At 45.2% G+C, this 19,619-nt stretch overlaps 1 protein-coding gene across 1 annotated transcript in view; it reads left to right on the forward strand.

Annotated features, from left to right (window-relative positions):
• The first annotated feature begins 965 nt into the window (after positions 1-965).
• Positions 966-19,619, forward strand: part of DMBX1 (diencephalon/mesencephalon homeobox 1) — a 40,281-nt gene continuing 21,627 nt past the window's right edge. Inside the window, exon 1 of the mRNA XM_028733589.2 lies at positions 966-1,298. The gene's annotated coding sequence lies outside the window, so the exon portion shown is untranslated. The remainder of the gene's footprint in view (positions 1,299-19,619) is intronic.

Genomic DNA, 19,619 nt, shown 5'->3' on the forward strand with positions numbered 1-19,619 from the left:
AAGCGGGTCAGAAGCGTCATCAACTGAGAGGTACACCGCTGAGCACTCGCTGGCGCCTCAGGGTTAGAGTGTAGTAATCGGGCCAAGGTCAAGGGCGCAGTCGCCGCTAGGCAACTTCAGACTTTTCCTGCCTAGGAAGATCTCCCTCCTGTTTGACCTGAGGAACTGAGATAGGTGATCTTTTCCCCAGAAGCCTCTTTTTGGAGATCCCTCTATGCCTCACACCGGCCTTCGCCAAGCTGATGCCCTCCAGATGTGGTCAAGCTGAGAAATCCTGGCAATTAGCCATTTCTTACAGACATCCCGGCCAACCACATCTGGAAGGCACCAGGTTGGCGAAGGGCAGGCCATAGATCTAGGCGAAGGCCTTGGTTTTTGGTTGCGGGGCTGAAACTAGACTCTAAGGAAGACACTCGGTGATTCGATGCATAAGTGTATTGGAAGTGGCAGCAAGTTCGGCTTTAAAATTTCCAGAGAGAAACTGACCTGATCCGAAAGTAAACGCGTCATATAAAGAGCGCGCATCTGCTCCCAGCGGAGCGGCCAGATCAAACCCCCTTCAGGGGGCAGCCAGCCAGCCAGTCACGCCGGCCCTGGCCCTGTGGAGATGCTTGGCAGTAGGCCCTTGCCAAAAGAGGCAACTCCTTTGCGATCAAACGTGGAGAAAAGGGCCAAGAGGCGTCTCTCCGCCTTGGAGAGCCGCGGTCACTTTTCTCAGGCTCAGATCCACCACCCACTCCGGCCACTTATTAAACTCTCCTCTGCCCCTCCGCTTCTTCCACGCCAGCCTGGCTCGCCCTGATGATCTGCCAGGGATTCAATTAGATTGTTGCACCTGACTAGGCTTGGAGTAAATGACTAGAAGGGGAGGGGGGCAAAAAAGAAAAAAAAGCAGCCCATCCACCACCCTACTCCTCTTAAGTTGCTATTAGAAGAGTAAGAAGGAGGCGGAGGGAGACTTGGCGTCGGCGTCGGCGGAGGGGAGAGATCGGCAAGCCTCTCTCTTGATTGACAGGGTGAAGGACCATTGAAAATCTTGCAGGGGAGCTCCCAGGTCTGTGTGAAGCTCCTTTTAAAAATCCTTCCTGATTCCTCCTCCCCCAGTAGATGGCAGCTTTGCAGGACCCAGAGACAATTGGGAAACCCGGAGCAGGAGGAGGCTGGAGTAAGGCGAGCGCTCCCCTTCCGCTCCCGAGTCCCTTTCTGGGCACCCCACGCTCCCGAGTGAGACCCTGACGGAGGCTCCCCCCGGGCCGACTGCAGCCGAGCCTAAGAGAGGCGAGACTTCGGCTCCCAAGGTATGGCCTCCCCATCCCGCTTGCCCCTCCCTCTGCTTGACAGAGGAACTGCCCGGCGCTCGAAACTTGGTTCAGATGTTGGTCCTTCCGCGCGTGGATCCCCCGGCGCAGAGCCCGAGCTAGCAAGGAAGGAGCGTTTACACCCGGGAAGCGCGGGGAGGTTTGGCGACCATGGCTTTCTCTCTTTCTTTCTCTCTCTCTCTCTCCCTTGCTGTTCTGGAGAGGTGGGTGGGACTGTGTGGTCGCGGGGCTCGTTTCTTCGCAGCAAAGTTTCCAAAGTCGACGCTGTGCTCTTGCGCCGGTTGTCACGGGCCGGTTTCCTATTTCACAGCCAGGCACCGACCCCGCGTGTGAGTGACTAGGCGGCTACTGACTAGCCGAGGCTTCCCATCTCCCACCGTTGACCCCAGTGTATCATTTCTGGCCAGATGGCTGGACTGCTGTCCGTTCCGCCAACTCTTTCTTCTTCCTCTTTTCCTCCCTTCTTCCCTTTGAATGGCTCCGCTTTTTGGGTTTGTTCTGGCTTGGCTTCATTTGGAATAAATTAGTTTGCCCCGTAAATGTTTTGTTTTTTTTCTTTACCCCTCCTTCCTCACCCCACTCCCCTTTACTAAATAGAGACAAATCTCTTGCCTCGCTTTTCGAATGTAATTTTTAGCAGATGGTTAAAGAAATAAAATTCAGGCGCACAGATTCGTTTGGTTAAAAGCTTTTGCCTGGCGAAGAGGCGAAGCCGCGCCACAAATGGTTTTAATACTCCACTTCAAATCTTCAAATTTGTCAAGTCTCCCCTTTGAACTTTCCATAGTACAGGCTTCAGGAGAAAGTGAAGACGGTGAAAGTTTTGTCTGTGTTTGTTTGTGTGTGTGTGTTTAAAAGATACTTCATTCTCCTACTGTTTTCCTCACATCCCTTCTATTTGCCTACGGGCAATTAACAGCGCATCTCTTCGTCTGTAGGCACCAGTGGTAGATTGTCAATTTCACCCCTATTTACATAATGATGTTTTAATAAGCTAAACAGCCTAGTGAGGTCCAAGGGGGAGAGAAACGGGGGCGAGGGGTGGGAATCTGGAGGCAGAGGGGCGGGGGAGATTTCAGGCAAAGAGGAGAAACCAGCGCTAGTGGTCGAGATACAGCTCAGTAGCAGGAGAATGCAAGAAGGAAGGGTCTGGATTTAAGATCGCATCTGGGGGTATTTACCTGGTGGATAAAAATAAATTAAAATTGCGGGGCGTGGGAACGCTGTTTGAGAGCAAAGTATGTGAAATAGATGGCCTTGAGATCCCACCCACCCTCCTCCACCGTTGCTAATGAGAATCAGCTGTAGACACACCGGCAATCCAGTTCACCCCCAAAGTGGAGGCACCCCGGATTCGAGGATTACGCGCTCGAAATCTATGCAAAAGTTTATTCTGAAGCAAGTCAAGCCAAGTTCAGTGGGACTTCTTCTTAAATGCGTGTGCACAGGATTTCAGAGTCAATGAGACTTCAGTGCTGCAATCCTATACACACTTACCTGGGAGTAATAAGTCCCATCAAAGGGCCTTTCTCCTGAGCAAACATGGATAGGAGCGGGACGCGTTGGCCTTTTAAGGAGACTAGAGGTAGACACTCCGAAACTTTGCCTTCACTTGAGTTATGGATCACGCTGCCTTGTAGTTTTCTGTTGTTGCTGGTGGTTTCCTTGGTGAAGCCAGCCGCTCCTTCCCACTCACCCCTGCTCGCTCATTCACTCCGCCCCCGTCCTTGCAAGGCCCCAGTTAAAATATGCTTCAAACCCACATACGGTACTTAAAGAGGCGACATTCGAAGGGGAGATCGGCCCGCATAGCCAGAGATTTCCCTCGGATCGTGGGCTAGCGGGTAGGGGAAGATTGGAAGACGAATCAGCGTGGACAAGGACCATTTTTGGGCAAGGTCTGGGCAAGGACCATTTTTCTCTCCTTGGGTAAATCGGGACCCTCAGCGGAGAAGTAGCCCTACAACTCCTTAACAGTAATAGCAAGCCCGCGCCTATCTACTCAGAAGTAACCCTCCATGGTTGGGGTGGATGAACGTTGTAGTCAAAGATATCTGGCAGGGGGCGCAAAGTTGGGGAATCTGTGGCTCTCCAGATGTTGTCGGGCACCAGTTCCCATCAGCCCCAGCCAGCAGGGCCAACAGTCGGAGATGACGGGAGTTGTCTTCCAGCAACTTCTGGAGGGCAACCAGCCTAAGCCGCCCCACTATGCACGTGAGTGGAGGGGGGTATTAGTCAATCTGTGCCCCTGTTTGGATCCAGGCAGGTGTACATTTGCATATGGGGGAGGGGCAGTTCCAGAAAATCAGGAAATGGGCTTCCTTTCTTGGTGGGCCAACCCAGTATGCAGGCTTTGTACCTTTAAGGCCCCTTGAACTTCGTGAGAGGCGCACAGGATCGGGTTGCGCCCCTTTCGAAGTCAAATGCTATACTTCCGAGTCATCATCAGGTGTTTGGAATTCAGCCTCGTGCTTAACAATATACAGTGGTACCTCGGGTTAAGTACTTAATTCGTTCCGGAGGTCCGTTCTTAACCTGAAACTGTTCTTAACCTGAAGCACCACTTGAGCTAATGGGGCCTCCTGCCGCCGCGCTGCCGGAGCACAATTTCGGTTCTCATCCTGAAGCAAAGTTCTTAACCCGAGGTACTATTTCTGGGTTAGCGGAGTCTGTAACCTGAAGCGTCTGTAACCCGAGGTACCACTGTAATTCAAACTCCATGTAAAGAAGTGTGCATGCACACGAAAGCTCATACCAAGAACTAACTTAGTTGGTCTTTAAGGTGCTACTGGAAGGAATTTTTTTCCTCTGAGAAACTCCCTTAGGATTCTGAGGGGGCATTTAAGATAGGCTGTTCTGAAGAACAAGAATTCCGTGACTCTTTACAAAATGATTTGGGGGGGGGGGAGAGAAAATGGTTTTAAGCCATACTATCCGCTTATTTTCTTGTGATCAACACTAATATGACTTTAAAAAAGGGGGGAGTTTTGGGTTCCTGTTACTTCTTGAGTATTGTTCTGTGGGAAGGTCGGGGAGACAAAGTTTGAGAAATAATTTGAAATACAAATGCAGAGGGGAGCTGGAAACCGACCTTTACAACAACAACAAAATCTCTCCAACTTCCGGACAAATGTATTTTACCTCGGTGATTTCATTAACTCGTCCGTCCGCGCCTGATCGGCTGCTGCTTCTTATTTAGACGGTTAGGTGGTGTTTGCCATCAGGCCCGAAATCCAGTATCCTTGAGAGAGGAGCAAGCCGTAGGCATTCACGATTTCAGGTCAGATCCGCTGCCCTGCGCTCCGATTCCAAATCGGAGTCAGCCTACGATTGCATTGTCAGTGAATAAATTGTCCTCGAAATGTCAACCTGCCTTTTCCAGGAAAACACCCCCTAAACGAAACGAGTTAAGTCCCATGGACTTCAACGAAACTTTAATTCCCAAATAAATCTGAAGGTCACAGCCTTTCTAAAGTGGAGGGAATCGAAAGATAACTGAGAGTGTCGTTGAATGAACAGGTTTAGCTGTTTGTTTGAACCATTCATTATTACGGAGCAACCAAGCAAGAACTGAACTCAAACCGATTGTGTAAAGTTTACACCCATAAAGGCGGAAGTCAGGCAAACACGCGTGACTTCTCCACTAGCAATATATGTGCTGTGTGTGTGTTCCCCGGAAGAAAGGGATCGGCAACCGTTTAAGCCGAAATACTTGGACTTAAGCAGGTTTGGTTTTATGGATGTACTAAAGCGCGCCAAGGTTCTAGTCCCTGGCACCAAGCCTTTAACGGGATTGTGGATCGCGCTCAATAAACGACGCTAGTTCGGTCCTGTATCGCAGAGGGCGAAGCTGGTTCTGAACATGGCTGGTGGTTTTAAAAGACACCCGCTTCCCCCCCCCCCAAAAAAAAGAGGGGGGGAGAGAGAATGGCGTGTGGGTCAACGAGGACTCCTAGCGGGCTCTAAATGAGAGATGCGAGGCACATTCGTTTGTCCGTAAACTCACAGGAAAGCAATGGACTTGTCTGCACAAATAAAACGTTTGTAGAAAATAAAACCAAAGTGTGCACGCTGTGCCCAGGTGAAAATCTACGGTCTCTCTCTTCAACTTTTTGCATTGGCTTTCTCCACAAACAATGGTTTGTTTAGATCTGGATGACAAACCCCCAAGCCATCTTCATCTCAGGGACCTCGAGTCAAATGTATCCGGCTGACCTGTAGGCTGCAGCAGGACCTGGAGTGGAGCGCTGCCCGTTAGCCCCGAGGTTTAGTTTCTGACTCTATATAGACAGGGACTGTTTTATTTTATTTGTATTTTATTTGCTACGGCTTCACTCTTTAGGGAACGCTAGGCTGCTGTTCGTAAGAGGCAGCAGGTACAAAATATTAGCTCGCTGCCTTCTGATATTTTGGAAACGGTTCCTTTTGAAAGCGCTCTAACGTTTCTCAGAGTCCGGGTCCCAAAGAAGTAAACTCGGAAGTCAAATCCCATTCACGCCCAATAGGCTTTCTCTCCCCTTACCCCCATTAAAATTGCAATCCCCGCGAGAAAGCCCAATGGAACTCAAGGGGATTTACTTCTAAGTTGACACGTTCTAGAATTAGGCTGTAAATCGCTGGAGATCGCAAGCTAAGGGAAGACTTTGAAGCAGAGTTTAAAGTGTGTGTGTGTGTGTGTTGTCCTGTTGATGACAAAAGTCTCTGGCTACACAGACGACTTGAGAGGCTTTAGAAATTTGGCGAAGCTTTGGCCCTTGCCATTTCCCCGATCCTGAATGTTCAAGGCGTTCGCAAAGACTGCGCGGATTTTTCCTCTCCTTGCTGCGCGCCGATTTAAATCCCTGACATTTAATTTTGTTCAGGGAACTTCCCGCTGGTCCGGCCTGTCACCTCGCCCCAGCTGCTAGGATAACCACCCCAGGACGTCTTCCTTGGGGTCCCTCTGCCTTCTATTGTACATCCTATTTCCACTCGCCCCCCTTCCCACCCCCCTTTCAGTTCCACTTGGTTGACTCTTCAAATTTTCCATGTAAATGACAGTAATAAATATCTAATCATGTCCTGCAGCTATATATATACGGCTCTCTGAGCAGGGCCTCATTAATGAAACATCAAGCGAAAGGGGGAGAAAGTTTCTTTCTTTTCTTCTTTCTTCCAGGCATTGTGGAGAAAACTGTTTGCGAAGTACCCACGAATCACAAGAGAGCGTGGAATAGCCCAAGAACGCCGTTTATCTCTTGTAATCATCATCATCAACAACAAAAAAAATCATTTCGAGCCTTGTTGGCTGGCCAGCTTTATATATTATGTAGCTATGAGTGTGTCGCGATGTGTGCGGGGGAAATAATGTTAGGAACAAATAGGAACCTCCATTTAAACAGGTCCGACGTTATCAGCACAATCCACGGCGGAGCGTTTCCTGCGCAAGCTCCTGTGAAATGAATGAGAGAGGCGAGGGAATAGCTCTTGCGCACCCTTCACTCATTTCAGAGGAGGTCCTGGAGGTTCCTGCCACTTACCTTTTGCAAGATCGCTATTAACAATCTTCCGATAGCTTGCTTCAAAAAGGCTCGCGCGTGTGTTGTATAGCGAAAGTTTCCAACGTGAAAAAGTGGTGGTTGTTTTTTAGCAGAAATGAACTTTCTCTCCGCACCCCCCGAAAAAGAAAACCCATTTTGGGTGCTGTGTGTTAAGCAGCCAGGCCAGGTGGGGTGAGGAAGGAAGAGCGGGAGAGAGAAAACAATATCAGAGGCTATTAGTATCTGTTCTTGGGTCAGCCCGCTATTGGAGTAAAGGCAAGCTTCGGGGTTACTCAGAACTCTTCGTCATGCTCTCACAACCCCTCCCCAACTGAAAGATTCGACGCTACATCTGTTGGGAGGTGCATCGTTTACCGAGAGGAGAAAAATATAAGGAGTTAGACTTGGGGGTGAGGGAAGAAGGAACCCTGCGGATCAGGACACGAAGGCAAAAGTTAGAAAGTGAAATGGACAACATAGGAAACAAAACCAACAAGAGAAAATCTACAGCACAAGAGAAAGCAATGGAAGGGCAACTAAGGCTGCAACCTTATCTCCACTTACCTGGGAGTAAGCCTCGATTGAATTCAGTAGGACTTACTTTTAAGTAGACATGGTTAGGCTTGCGCTGTAACTTCTGTTTTTGGACCAACGGCAATTTTGCCCTTCATTTGCCCTGCACAGAGAACAAGACACTTCAGACAAGTATTTGGAATCAAGTTATTCCGCGCATCTTGCCCTTAGAGATCTTGATGGGAAATCTGTCTCCCATGGGGTTGTTTATTCTTTCACCGGAAAACTGACACATGCCCATCAGTGGCGTGACTCCCCAACAATTAATTGAACCCATAAAGCGCTCTTAATGCCAGCGGGGGCGGAGGGCGGGGGAAGTTGAGATAAGTCTGAAATGAAAGCGCACGAGATATTGTTCTCCCAACGCTAAACAAATGGAGTGATTACATTCTCTCCAAACGCATCAGTCACGCTACATTAAGCAGCAGAGAGCTAATTATCCCAATTAGGAGGCTGATTTATAATTAATGGCTTGGACCAAGTGATAATTGGATGTTAATGGATAACAGTTTTGTCTGGAAGTAGCCCCTAGCTTCCCTAAAGGCCAGCTTGCCTTTCCATCCTGCCCTTTCCTTTTACTTTTGCTCAAAGCAAATGAAGGAAAAAATAATCTGCTATTAGGTGAATCAGTGAGAACGGTAAAGGCTGGGAAGGAAGGTGACTGTAGTGTTAAGTAGAACCAGTGGAAGTATAAGAGTGGGAATGACGGGTCTCAGTTATACAAAATCTTAGGGCTACAAGGGACTATACCGTGAAGGGTTTAATAAAAAGTTTTGCAATTTAAGCTTCTAGAACTCATTGTTTTAGTGCCAATAAAAGTGGTAAAGACTGGAAGCAGGGCGATTTTAGTCAGTCTGGTCGGTGTTAAAGGGAATAGACGGGAGTATAAGATTAGGAATGACTGGTCTCAGTTTAACAGAATCTCAGGGCTGGGAGGAAATATACATGATCTGCTTTCATATGCCTTCCATTTGTACCCATTTCCACCCCACCCCCTGCTATTATGTAAATTGCTAAAACATTTACTGAATTAATGTCCAATGCAGAGCTTGCCTGCCTGACCGCTCCGTGCTCGTGTAGAATTGAATTCCATAACTTTCTTTGCACGTGTGCCAGAGGCTGGGAAGTTGGAACATTTTAGTCTTGAGGTGTGTGGGTGCGTGTGGAATAAGGTGTTGTGTCTCAATAAGGACAGCTGCACACATAGCATCATAAAGGAGAGAGAGAGAGAGAGAGAGAGAGAGAGAGAGAGAGAGAGAGAGAGAGAGAGAGAGACTGAGACTTTATGGCAAGGACAGAAAGAAACTGGATTTTCCCCAAATTCTTTGACGATGGTCCTCTGCCTGCTCTGCTACTCTGTCCTGTTCAGAGACCTGCTTTGGGTGGCAATACACAGACAAGGTCAGGAACTAGTGTCTGAACACCGCAGCAGGACTTTAAAATATTGTGTCTGGGGTGTGCAGGGAGAGGGAGTATGTGTTGGCGCTGATCTTGTTCACTTAACACTGAAGAACTGCACACCTTATTTTCTTCTTCCAAATGACAGAGTATGCAATAACTTTCTGCACTGAGATGGTTTCCTTCTGTGTACAAAAGTGTGTCTGTCTGTTCTGAGTAAGCCATTAACGGGAGAAAGCACCAGATCAATTGGAAACAGAAAGAAGAATGAGTGGCTCTCCCCTCCCAAACATTTATTTGTGGTCATTTATTGACACCTGAGAGGTAAACTTATACAAAGCTAGAGTTGGCATCCATCTCTCTCAGGAGACAATGCAGTGCACCTCTGGGAGCGAGGTCAAGTTGTTGGGGGGTTGCAGTGCCTGCTGTGGCTGTATAATAATTATCATTAGCACATGTCTCCAAATATCCTTTTGGTCACATAGTCTTGAATGGCAAATCTCTGTCTCTCTCTCCAAAGCCCTGTCTTAAGACAAGAATTCCAGGTTTCACTTTCAGGTGGTTTTAGAATTGATTCCAACTTGCATTTTTTACAAAGGAATTCCAGGTGCTTATTATTGTTATTATTAATATTAAAAATATTGCTTGGTTGTAAATAGAACCTCTAAGCAGTTTAAAAAAAAAGGTCAGAGATGACCACATTGGGTCAGTGTCTGTCTAGGCAGTAGCTCTTTATAAGGGCCCCAGACAGGTGGTGGGGTGCAGAGCAGCTGGGAAAGCTCTCCTCCAGTTGTTCCGAATGCAGCCTCTCCCCTGTAGAAATGCCTTATCTGCCCTCTCCCCAGCTGGCGATTACAAATATAGGTGTCCAATTACATGCATGTATGTGCTGGCTGCCCATATACTGCTGGCAGGTCCAGCCCACCCATAAGGCAAAGTGAGGCAACTCCTTTGGGTGGCAGGATCCACAGGGGCAGCTGACCTGGCCTCCATGGAATGCCTCACCTGCTGCCTCTGTTGCAGTGGCAGCGACAGCTCTGATACTTTCCTTGGAGGCCAGATTCACAGCCTCTACAGTGGCCTCTTGGTAGTCTCCTCCCATCCTTGTTTCCAATGTAGATCTTTATTGCTTCCTTCTTCCAGGTATCTTTATTCCCACCCCCAGTTCCCGATGCAGATCTTCGCTCACCCCTTCTTCCCTGGCTGGAGCAGGTGGCAGGCACCATTTTGTGGTTTACCTCAGGCGCCAAAATGTCCTGGGCTGGCCGTGGATATTGGACCAGGTTCAAGGCCAGGTATTAATTTACAAGACCCTTAACAACTTGGGTCAAGCACCTCAAGCACTGCCTAATCCCTTATATCCCTTTTTAATCCCTGAAGTCTTGGGGGGAGTCCCTGCTAGTGATTCCCCACCCTCCATGGCTCAGATCCACAGCTCGTTTCTACCAGGAGCTGTGTGTTCAGTATTGTGGGCCCAATTTTGTAGAACTCTCTTCCAGCTGAGGTCAGTCAGGCCCCCTTCCAGCACCAATTGAAGGCATTTTGATTTCCTCAGGCATTTTAACTGAAGTCTGATTTTACAGTTTCTAACGGATTCTTATATTTACTCTATGTTATTTCTTATACCACTTAGAGACCATTGCAGTTAAGTAGCACATAGGTTGTTAAAATTAAACAACAAGAAGAATAGTAATATTAAAGACGTTAAGATATACCATGCATATCTATTTCTGCACTAGTTGAAATCTCCCCTAATTGCCCCAGATTATGAAAAAATTCATTAAATCCTCTTGAAGAAAAAAGATCAGGGTAATCTAATATGAGATCTGATCCTGGGTCTGCTCTGCATGACTATATATGAAGGCAGACACAGCGCTGAGCAGCATCACTTTGTAACATGATAACTACTATAAACAATGTTTACCGACCATGGACAGTAGTTATAGTTGGTGTGATGTTGCGGCCTGACAGAGCATGCTCCAGCGACCAGACAATAGAGTTCTGTCCACTTTGCAGACTCTGGTACCTGTCACAACATAAGGCTTATTAGCTGTGCCCTGAAGGGACAATATTAAAGACTACCAGAAAAGGCTCCTTCCAGGTCAGACGAAGTGGACACTGTCACGAGAGGCCAGGAACTATTTTTTTTTCTCCACAGCATTGGTCTCTGTAGCCTGTGGATAACTGTAATGGGTTTTGTCCCCAGAGTCATCAATCTCTCCTAAACACCAAACACATCATAACAAAAAGCCAGAGAAACAAATTCAGCAGTGTCCAAACCAAAATGAAGACTTCTGGCTATAGCAGCTAGGCGTGTTGTGCGAGGGTCGGGATCAAATTGATCAAAGCCAAACAAGCAAACACATTTGCATTGACATTACTGCTGGAAGAAACCTCCAGATGAGATGCCTGAAGTTAGATTCCTAAAGCTGTGCTAAGATACCTAAACCAAAGCAGCCAAGCTTTTGCTCTGACTCATTTGTTTCGTTGTTCTTTCTGTTGCTTACATTAGGATTTGCAAGTGCTTTCAAAAATAAACCTGCATTGAGCTCGTAGATAAAAAGGTATGAGTGCAGAGAAGGAAACATATTATTACCCTTTTCAAAAAAGACTGCCAAATTAATTTAAGTTGCTACCAAATCCCTCTGAATTTCTTAGGGTTTTTTTATTTAAAAAAATCAAGGATCACAAAAGTTTGTAATTTTAAACTTCTTTTAAAAATTTTTTAAAAAGCTTCTTAAAAAGCTTCTTAAAGTTATTATTATGGTGCCAATAATAACAATTTGGCTTTTCAGGCCTGTTTGCTCACTTCAAAAACAATCAAATATTGTCATCTTTGTAGCTCACCATCCGATCCAGAATTCTGTTGAACTGAAACACATGTGATTCATCTCAGCTAAAGTCAATGAGGCTACCACCCAAGCCCTAAAAACATGGCTTCATGTGTGTGTGATATGTCATGTCACTATTTTCCCCTCTGCATCATGTTCTCCAACATGTAGAGAGCCAATGCTCATAATGTACACCATGTTATTATAGTAAAGGGTACAGGTTCTATTCACCAGCTCAGTACATGGTGGAAAAAACAATGGCACTATAACATACATAGCACATGCAGAGTAGCACCATGGAAAGAGGAAAAATAGTCTCAAAATGAATGTGTGAAGCCACTCCAAGTCTCACTAATAGTAATGGAATTTATTTCCAAGTTCAGATTGTTGTACGATATCATCAATTTATATTCAAGAAATGTGTTTGATTTGGGAGTTGAGGACCAGGGAATAAAAAGCAGAACCTATATTTATGACAGATCTAATGGAAAGCAGCAGCGCCAACTCTGTCCATGTGGACCAGCTCTCTAACAGGTCCTTGGACAGCATGTTTATAGCAACACATCTGGAAACATGTGGTCACAGCTTGTGTAGACAAGAGCCACACAGATAAAATTCAGTAGGTTATATCCAAAATGGCAGAACACTTTATTTTCAGCAGTGCCCCCCTACTCAAACTTCTCCTGAGGGTTAGGGAACCTCTAGAAAGGCATGGGATATGGTGGGTTGCCCTGCAGCTCCATCTGCCCAGTGGACCACCACACATACACGGGAGCTTCCTCTTTTCTGGAACAGATGGGAGGAAGGGGATGGAATCAATGGCTGCTAGCCATGGTGACTATGCTCTTCCTCCATTATTGGAAATAATACCTCTGAATACCAGTTGCTGGAAACCACTTGTTGGTTTCCCAGATGTATCTAGTTGGCCACTCTGAGAACACGATTCTGGACAAGATGACACACTGGCCCGAACCAGTGTTATTATGTTATGATGGAAGCTGGTTGCACCAGCAGAATTACACATGCATGACTTTGGCTACAACCCAAGAGCGTCTCACCAACCTTGCACTAGCAAGAAGCACTTTTGCTACTGCAAATTGACCCTTGGATATACAATTCAGCGTCTTTGATGCCTGCAAAGCACAAAGTTTCATAACCACAAGGAAGCAATCACTTTAAAAATGAACTGTGCAAAATTGTCAGACAGTATGTAGCAAACAAGTCTATACTGGCAGAACAGATTATCTTTTTCATCTCAAATCCTTGCAGTAGTTCTGATTAGGCTATTGTATATAAGCATAAGGAACATGCCATTTGTTTTTGTGTAATACACAGCACAAGCAGTCTCACACTGCTGCAGTCAAATTATTTTACGGCTTTCAATTCTTTGCTGATGGGTATTACTTTTCTACTTAACTGAGTGCTTAATTATATTTTAAAAAAGGAAAATGTTATTTGGACTAGCCTATCTTTTGATCCTAACCACTACATGGAAAAAAATACAAATCAACGGAACTTACGCTCAATTAATGTGCCTAGGCTCTGCTATTCTGCATATTTCCCCCCAAATATCCACCTTGTTAATAGGAACTAAAAATAGGCTTAAACGCACAGGCCCAGACCTCGGCTGTCTGTGCATTCAGCATCTGTTTGTGAGGCATGTGCAAGAGAAGACCCTCATATTGACGGAAATTAAGAAAAGAAGCAAACAAAGTCTGAGAACAAAATATGTTACTTTTTGCTGATTCGTTAACTGTTCTGATTGGGAGTCCCAATTTCCCCCTTGAGTCAAATTACATTTGTGTTGTGGGGTCCATCTTTCCCTCCATCCCTTTTTTACATAAACAAATCTACAGGCAAACTAGGGAAAAAGAGAGAAGGAGGAGAGAAGACAAGGGGAAAGAGCAATAAGGGTTTCTGTACCTTGCATGATTTAATTTTCTCCTTCATTAAAAAATAAAATAAAAAATCCTTTCTATTCTTCCATCATACCAGCCAGTTTGAACTCGCATATTTGAGTCTGGATATGCAATACAGTGGTAACTCAGGTTATATACGCTTCAGGTTACAGACTCCACTAACCCAGAAATAGTACCTCGGGTTAAGAACTTTGCTTCAGGATGAGAACAGAAATTGTGCGGCGGCAGCACGGCGGCAGTGGGAGGCCCCATTAGCTAAAGTGGTGCTTCAGGTTAAGAACCGTTTCAGGTTAAGAATGGACCTTCAGAACGAATTAAGTACTTAACCCAAGGTACCGCTGTAATTAATTACCAGATTATATAGGAAAAGATTCAGTGTGACATGCTTTGTGGTCCAGCAATCTTCTATCATGTACATTAGAGGGACATGCAGCGGCGTAGCGTGGGTTGTCAGCACCCGGGGCAAGGCAAGTAATTTGCGCCCCCTAACCTGTGTATTTGCGCCCCCTAACCCGTGGATTTGCCCTAACCCCAGATGTTGCGCCCGGTGCGGCCGGGCCCCCCTGCACCCCCCATGCTACGCCACTGGGGACATGCTTGCTGAACGACTGTTCCATGTACTGTATAACTACTTATGGAAGTAGTTCCTACTAGGTTACATTCAAAAAACCTCACTTTGTGCTGGGCATTATGAAGCCTTCTTAGGCTCAGTGATGTAGGAAGGGGGGTGCAGTGGGTGCAGGCTGCCCCAGGTCTCATCACTGAAGGAGGTGACCGTGGGCCTGGCCTGCAGCGCACCTGTGCCACAAGTCTCTCCTGGGGAGTGATGCAGTGGCTTGGGCCCCATGCAGGCCCTGCACTGCCCGAAACAGCAACAGGGGCTTGCAGACTCCATGGAGGTTCTGTGCAGCATGCTCTGCCCTGGCTTGCCCTGCCCCCAGGTGCAGGGCATTTGCGCCTCCCCGGGAACCCAAGCAGCTAGCTATGCCACTGCTTAGGCTCTCACTGGTGCCCCATCTGGACAGAGAATGACTTCAAGAACATGTGCAACACTGTGTTGGCCTATGACCACACAGCAGACTGAAGCCCCCTCTCTAAGCAATTAGACTGGCATTGGAGATCTCATTACAGAATCCCTGACAGATGTCTGTAGAAGCCTGTTTGAAATCTACTTTCTGATGGAATTTCTATTGCCCACAGACAGAATGAGGAGGCTGGCTATCAAAGAGCAGGAGATTTCAGAATTTTATGGCTCATGGGTAACAAAAAAAACCATGTATGGATTGCTAGAGAGGGAGGGAGAGATGCCTAGTGGTGAGCTAGACTAAACAGACAGCCTGTCTTCCCAGACTATATGTGACCTGATTCATGTATATGACTCCTCCATAATATGTTCATGTGTTCGGCACCAGGACTGGGCTACATGCATGCTTTATGTGAAAGATGTTGAGTGTGAGGAACAGGAACAGGGCAATGTTGCAACGCTTCCCTCCCGACAATGGCATTACTTTTGCTTACCTGGACAGTGTGGGATCGGGGCAGGATGGGAGTAGCATTGGGGCTGTGGGCACTCTGGCTGAGCCAATTTAGTGCCCCTGCCAGTGAACCCACACAGCTCCATCCTTGATGCTGCCCTGTCCCATCCAAGTAAATGGCAGTAACACCACTGTCGTTATTGCTCTCCCATGTTGGCTGTGCCTAGTGAGGGGGTTCTAAACACAGGCATAAATGTGTTCATGTCTCAAACTACCACCCAGTTTTGTAAGGAGACCAGCATCAAAACATCTTTAAAAACAACTTTCCTCCCTGGAGAGTCCTCTAAGCAGGCTGCCCCTGCCAAGAAGCCCCTCTCCCGCAATTGCAACCGACCTCACTTTAGATGGCAGGGACACCTGGAAGAGGAAGATGAGAGTACACATACCTTTCAGGTAATCAGGTTAGAAATAATGTTCTTCAAAAACTTTTTTTATTTCCAGCAGTGTGGAAAAGGTGTTCAGGTAACAAGTTCAAACTGAAATCCTGACACTTCTCCCTTGTGACAATGCTGGGTGCTTTTGCAGTAATCACATGGCATTCCCTTCAACCATGTTTTTTATCCTTCACAGAAATTGTCATACAGACTGAGCCAAAGAAAGCATGTATTAGCATGCCTGTCTTAAGATACAGGCAGAATTGAATAGATGATGATGATGATGATGATGATGATGATGATGATTTATTTATTTATTAAAAATAAATGACCAGGACAAACTTTTCCGAGTGATCATTCAGGCCCAGTGATGTGAGTTTCCGGTACTTCAGTAGCATGTGAAATAAGAACTGCAAACTGACGTTTTTTAAAAAAAAAATTGCTGAGTACCTTCCCCCCAAATCCATCTTAAAATCAAAATTGCTTTTGTTACTACCACCCCTTTTTTGCAGTCTATTGACTTTTTCTAAATTTATTAAGTCCCACTGGAGGAATTGGGGCTTGAGTTAGTAACTAACTCACTGAATTCATTTAAACGGAACTTGGACCTGGCTAAAGTTGGTTGTGGCATTTTTTGATGTTGCAAAGATACACCTTTTCTCCAGACCTCGACCGTGCTATATTTTGTCGCTGTGGAAAATGCAGTTCTCCCCACAGGTTGCATATCTGCTGCAACTGTCATGCGGTGTTGTGGCATGTAGGTGCATGAGAGCAACACACACATGCGCACAAACTTGGAAACAAGTCCCACTGTGTGGAGTGCCACTCCCACCCCTAAGTGGGGGCTAATTTGCTGCACCTCAGCTCCCCTGAGAAGAAGACTCAAAATGGTTTTGGCCTGGAGAGGAGGTGGCAAAGGGTCAGGTGGGCCGTCAGGCCAATCAGGATGAGGAAGAAGCCAGAATTTCACCCTACAGTTTGAAGCACCCTCTCTATGCAATAGTTGCTTGTTTCAGGGCTGTGTAGGAATTTTTTTGGGGGTAGTCTCTGATTGGCCTTGGGAATCCTCTTTTTTGCCTGCTCTGTACTGCTGGGAGTCCTTGGAATGGCATTTTTATTTGTTTAGTTGGTTTTTAGTCTGGAGAGGAAAATGTCCAAGGCATTATTGGGCTAAGGGCACTCTTTGTCACCCTAGGATGCCTTGGCTTTAGGCCCTTTGGGGTAAGGTTACCAGACGTTCCCGTTTCCCGGTGGACGGTCCCCGGATTTACAGATCGGTCCCCTGACAAAATCCTATCATTCCTAATGAAGTTGAAAATTGTCCCTGGATTCAATGAAAAAAAAATCTGGTAACCTTATTTTGGTCTGCCTTTCAGGCTTCGCAAGACCAGAGTGCACTTGTCATGTTTACATACCCAAAGTTCTTGTAGAGAGGAGGAATAATTCTTTCCAGTCCTTTACTGTGGGATAACAGGCAGCACCTTGTAAACATGCCCAAGAGTGGGGAGGGACTTGATTCCCCCTGCCTTAGGGGACTTCCATGTCCGTACAGTGGTACCTTAGCTTAAGAACTTAATTCGTTCCGGAGGTCCGTTCTGAACCTGAAACTGTTCTTAGCCTGAGGTACCACTTTAGCTAATGGGGCCTCCTGCTGCCACTGCATGATTTCTGTTCTCATCCTGAAGCAAAGTTCTTAACCCGAGGTACTATTTCTGGGTTAGCGGGGTCTGTAACCTGAAGCATCTGTAACCTGAAGTGTCTGTAAACCGAGGTACCACTGTACTATATTTTGATTTGGCTATTATTAATTTATTTAGTTGTTTACAGATCCTCTCTGTTGATATATTTCATCCTGTTTTCACCACAGTTGAAGTTTCGTGAGTCTTCTTTAAAAGTGCATTGGAAATCGGCATTTGTCTAGGGTAATGTGTATAAGATTGCAGCTTCATTCACTACCATATGCGATGTCACATAATTGTGATAAATAAAGGGGCAACTCGTTTCTCCAATGTCTGTGTCTTTTTTCTGAATATATGTTTTAAATTTGATATATCTGCTCACATTTTAAATTTATAAAACTTTTTGTGTGTGTGAATGTTAGAAATGAGGGAAAAATCAGTTTGGTAATTTGGACTTCCAGAAACAATATGGGAATTGTCACAAACCTACCTTTCAAAATCTACACTTCCCTGAATTTTATGACACAGTTCTCAGTATTTTTTTAAAAAGTGTACAAATTGCACACATTAGAGAAAATTACATGCAAAAAAGCAAAATGAAAAATGCATACTAAATTCTGATGAAATTTTGTGAGGACTTTCAAAACAAGCAAGCATCAATTCACACACTGATACAGTAATATGCTGAACCTAATGTAATACTGGAAAAAATGAGAAAAAATTAAATTGACAGAACAATTAAATTGAATCATATATGTGCATACTGGAAAGCTAATTTAACACTAAAAATTCTAAGAGCAGCACAACATCACACAAGTATTACCGCCTGCTATCTCTGAAATGCTTTCCCCTTTATTTCATTTTAAAAATAAATAAATATTTGCATTCCCCTGTTGTTCAAATCTGGTGCTGAACTGCCCCTGCAGACCTGTTTGCATAATAATCCACAAGGATGTTATAGGCTCAGCACAAGTATACACCATTATCCATTATGTGTGACTGAACTATTGTGCTCCTGGCATGGGGGCTGCAGGTGTAGCATGCTAAATTCAGACATGCAATCACTTGCAGCACTTTTTATATGCATGAATGGTAGCTCCCTGTGGGATAATTTGTGCCGACACTCAACAGGGCTTCAGACAAGAACCCGTTTGCTTGACATGGGTTGGCTAGGGATCTCTTCACAGTACTGACATGATCTGCATCCCCCAAAATAATGTGTGGATCAGAACACAGATACCATTCAGAATCTGCACTTCTCCAAATTATGTGATGCAGTTCTTGGCTCAGAAAAAGGTATCAAAATGCATTTAAAATGTGCATTTTTGAGACTATATATATATATGCATATCTTGTGAGGAAGCATGTTCAAAGATGTATATTTAAATATGTATTGAATGTGGATTTTTATGCAGATTAATGTGAAAGCAGGATGGAGTGGACTTATGAATGAACACAACAAAAGGAGATGGGATGGAAATAGACTGATCTGTCCATCCCTAGTTGAAAATAGAGATACTTTTTCTATTTCTACTACCCCATTCAGTTTTAAAATAATGAGTTTAAAAGCCTTGAAAAACGAAGAAAGGGGAAAAAAGGACTGGAAGTTAGATCAGATAATGAAACACTATGATAGTATCGTTGAAATGTTCAGTCACTGTTAACAATCTGATGTTTCATGATGGTTTTCAAATGCAGTGTGTTTCATTCAGCGATCAACTGTATGCAGCTCCACAAGTCAGATTTAAGGAGAACCACCTCCAGGGTAGAGGGCATCACTAGGAAGCAGGTTTGAGCACACACACCCCTTTCTCATTTAAGAAATTAAAACACTGACAATGTGCTGAGGATATGGCAGTGTAACCAGAGAATGGTGTTCACTACTTTTAACAGAAGTCTTTTGTAAGCATTTGCACTGGCCCAAGCAGAAATGTTCTTAAGGCAGACTATACATTAGAACTGAAAAATGACACTTCGGCAAAGGAACAGTAGCAATAAATCCTTGTTGCCTTAGAAGTTGTCAAATTGAAATGACAATCTTATGAAATGCTAAAAAACACCCTTATGAAAACCCTTTCCTGAAAAATTCCAACATTAAGGCCATATAACCAAAGCCATTAGAATAAAATACCAGTGAAAGATTAGAATACAATGTCAGCAAAATTCTGTACATAGTTTTCTATCAATGGTTACAATCCTATACCAGTTCCCTGAGATTCGACCCCATTGGTATCAATGGGATTTCCTTCTGAGTAGACATGGATTATGGTGATAGTCTCATTTAAAGCTCATTTATGTTGGAGAGTTTAGAATTCAAATCTACTGAGATATATAGTTTTCAGTAATACGCGTGTGCACACACACACACACACACACACACACACACACTAAGGCTTAAACCCATTGCAGGTTAAGTATCCTGGTGCCTTTGGTTTTTTCATTTCAACTTTATTTAGATCTTTTAAAGGAAAT

This window comes from Podarcis muralis, chromosome 5, assembly GCF_964188315.1.
Source record: "Podarcis muralis chromosome 5, rPodMur119.hap1.1, whole genome shotgun sequence".
NCBI classification, from domain to species: domain Eukaryota; kingdom Metazoa; phylum Chordata; class Lepidosauria; order Squamata; family Lacertidae; genus Podarcis; species Podarcis muralis.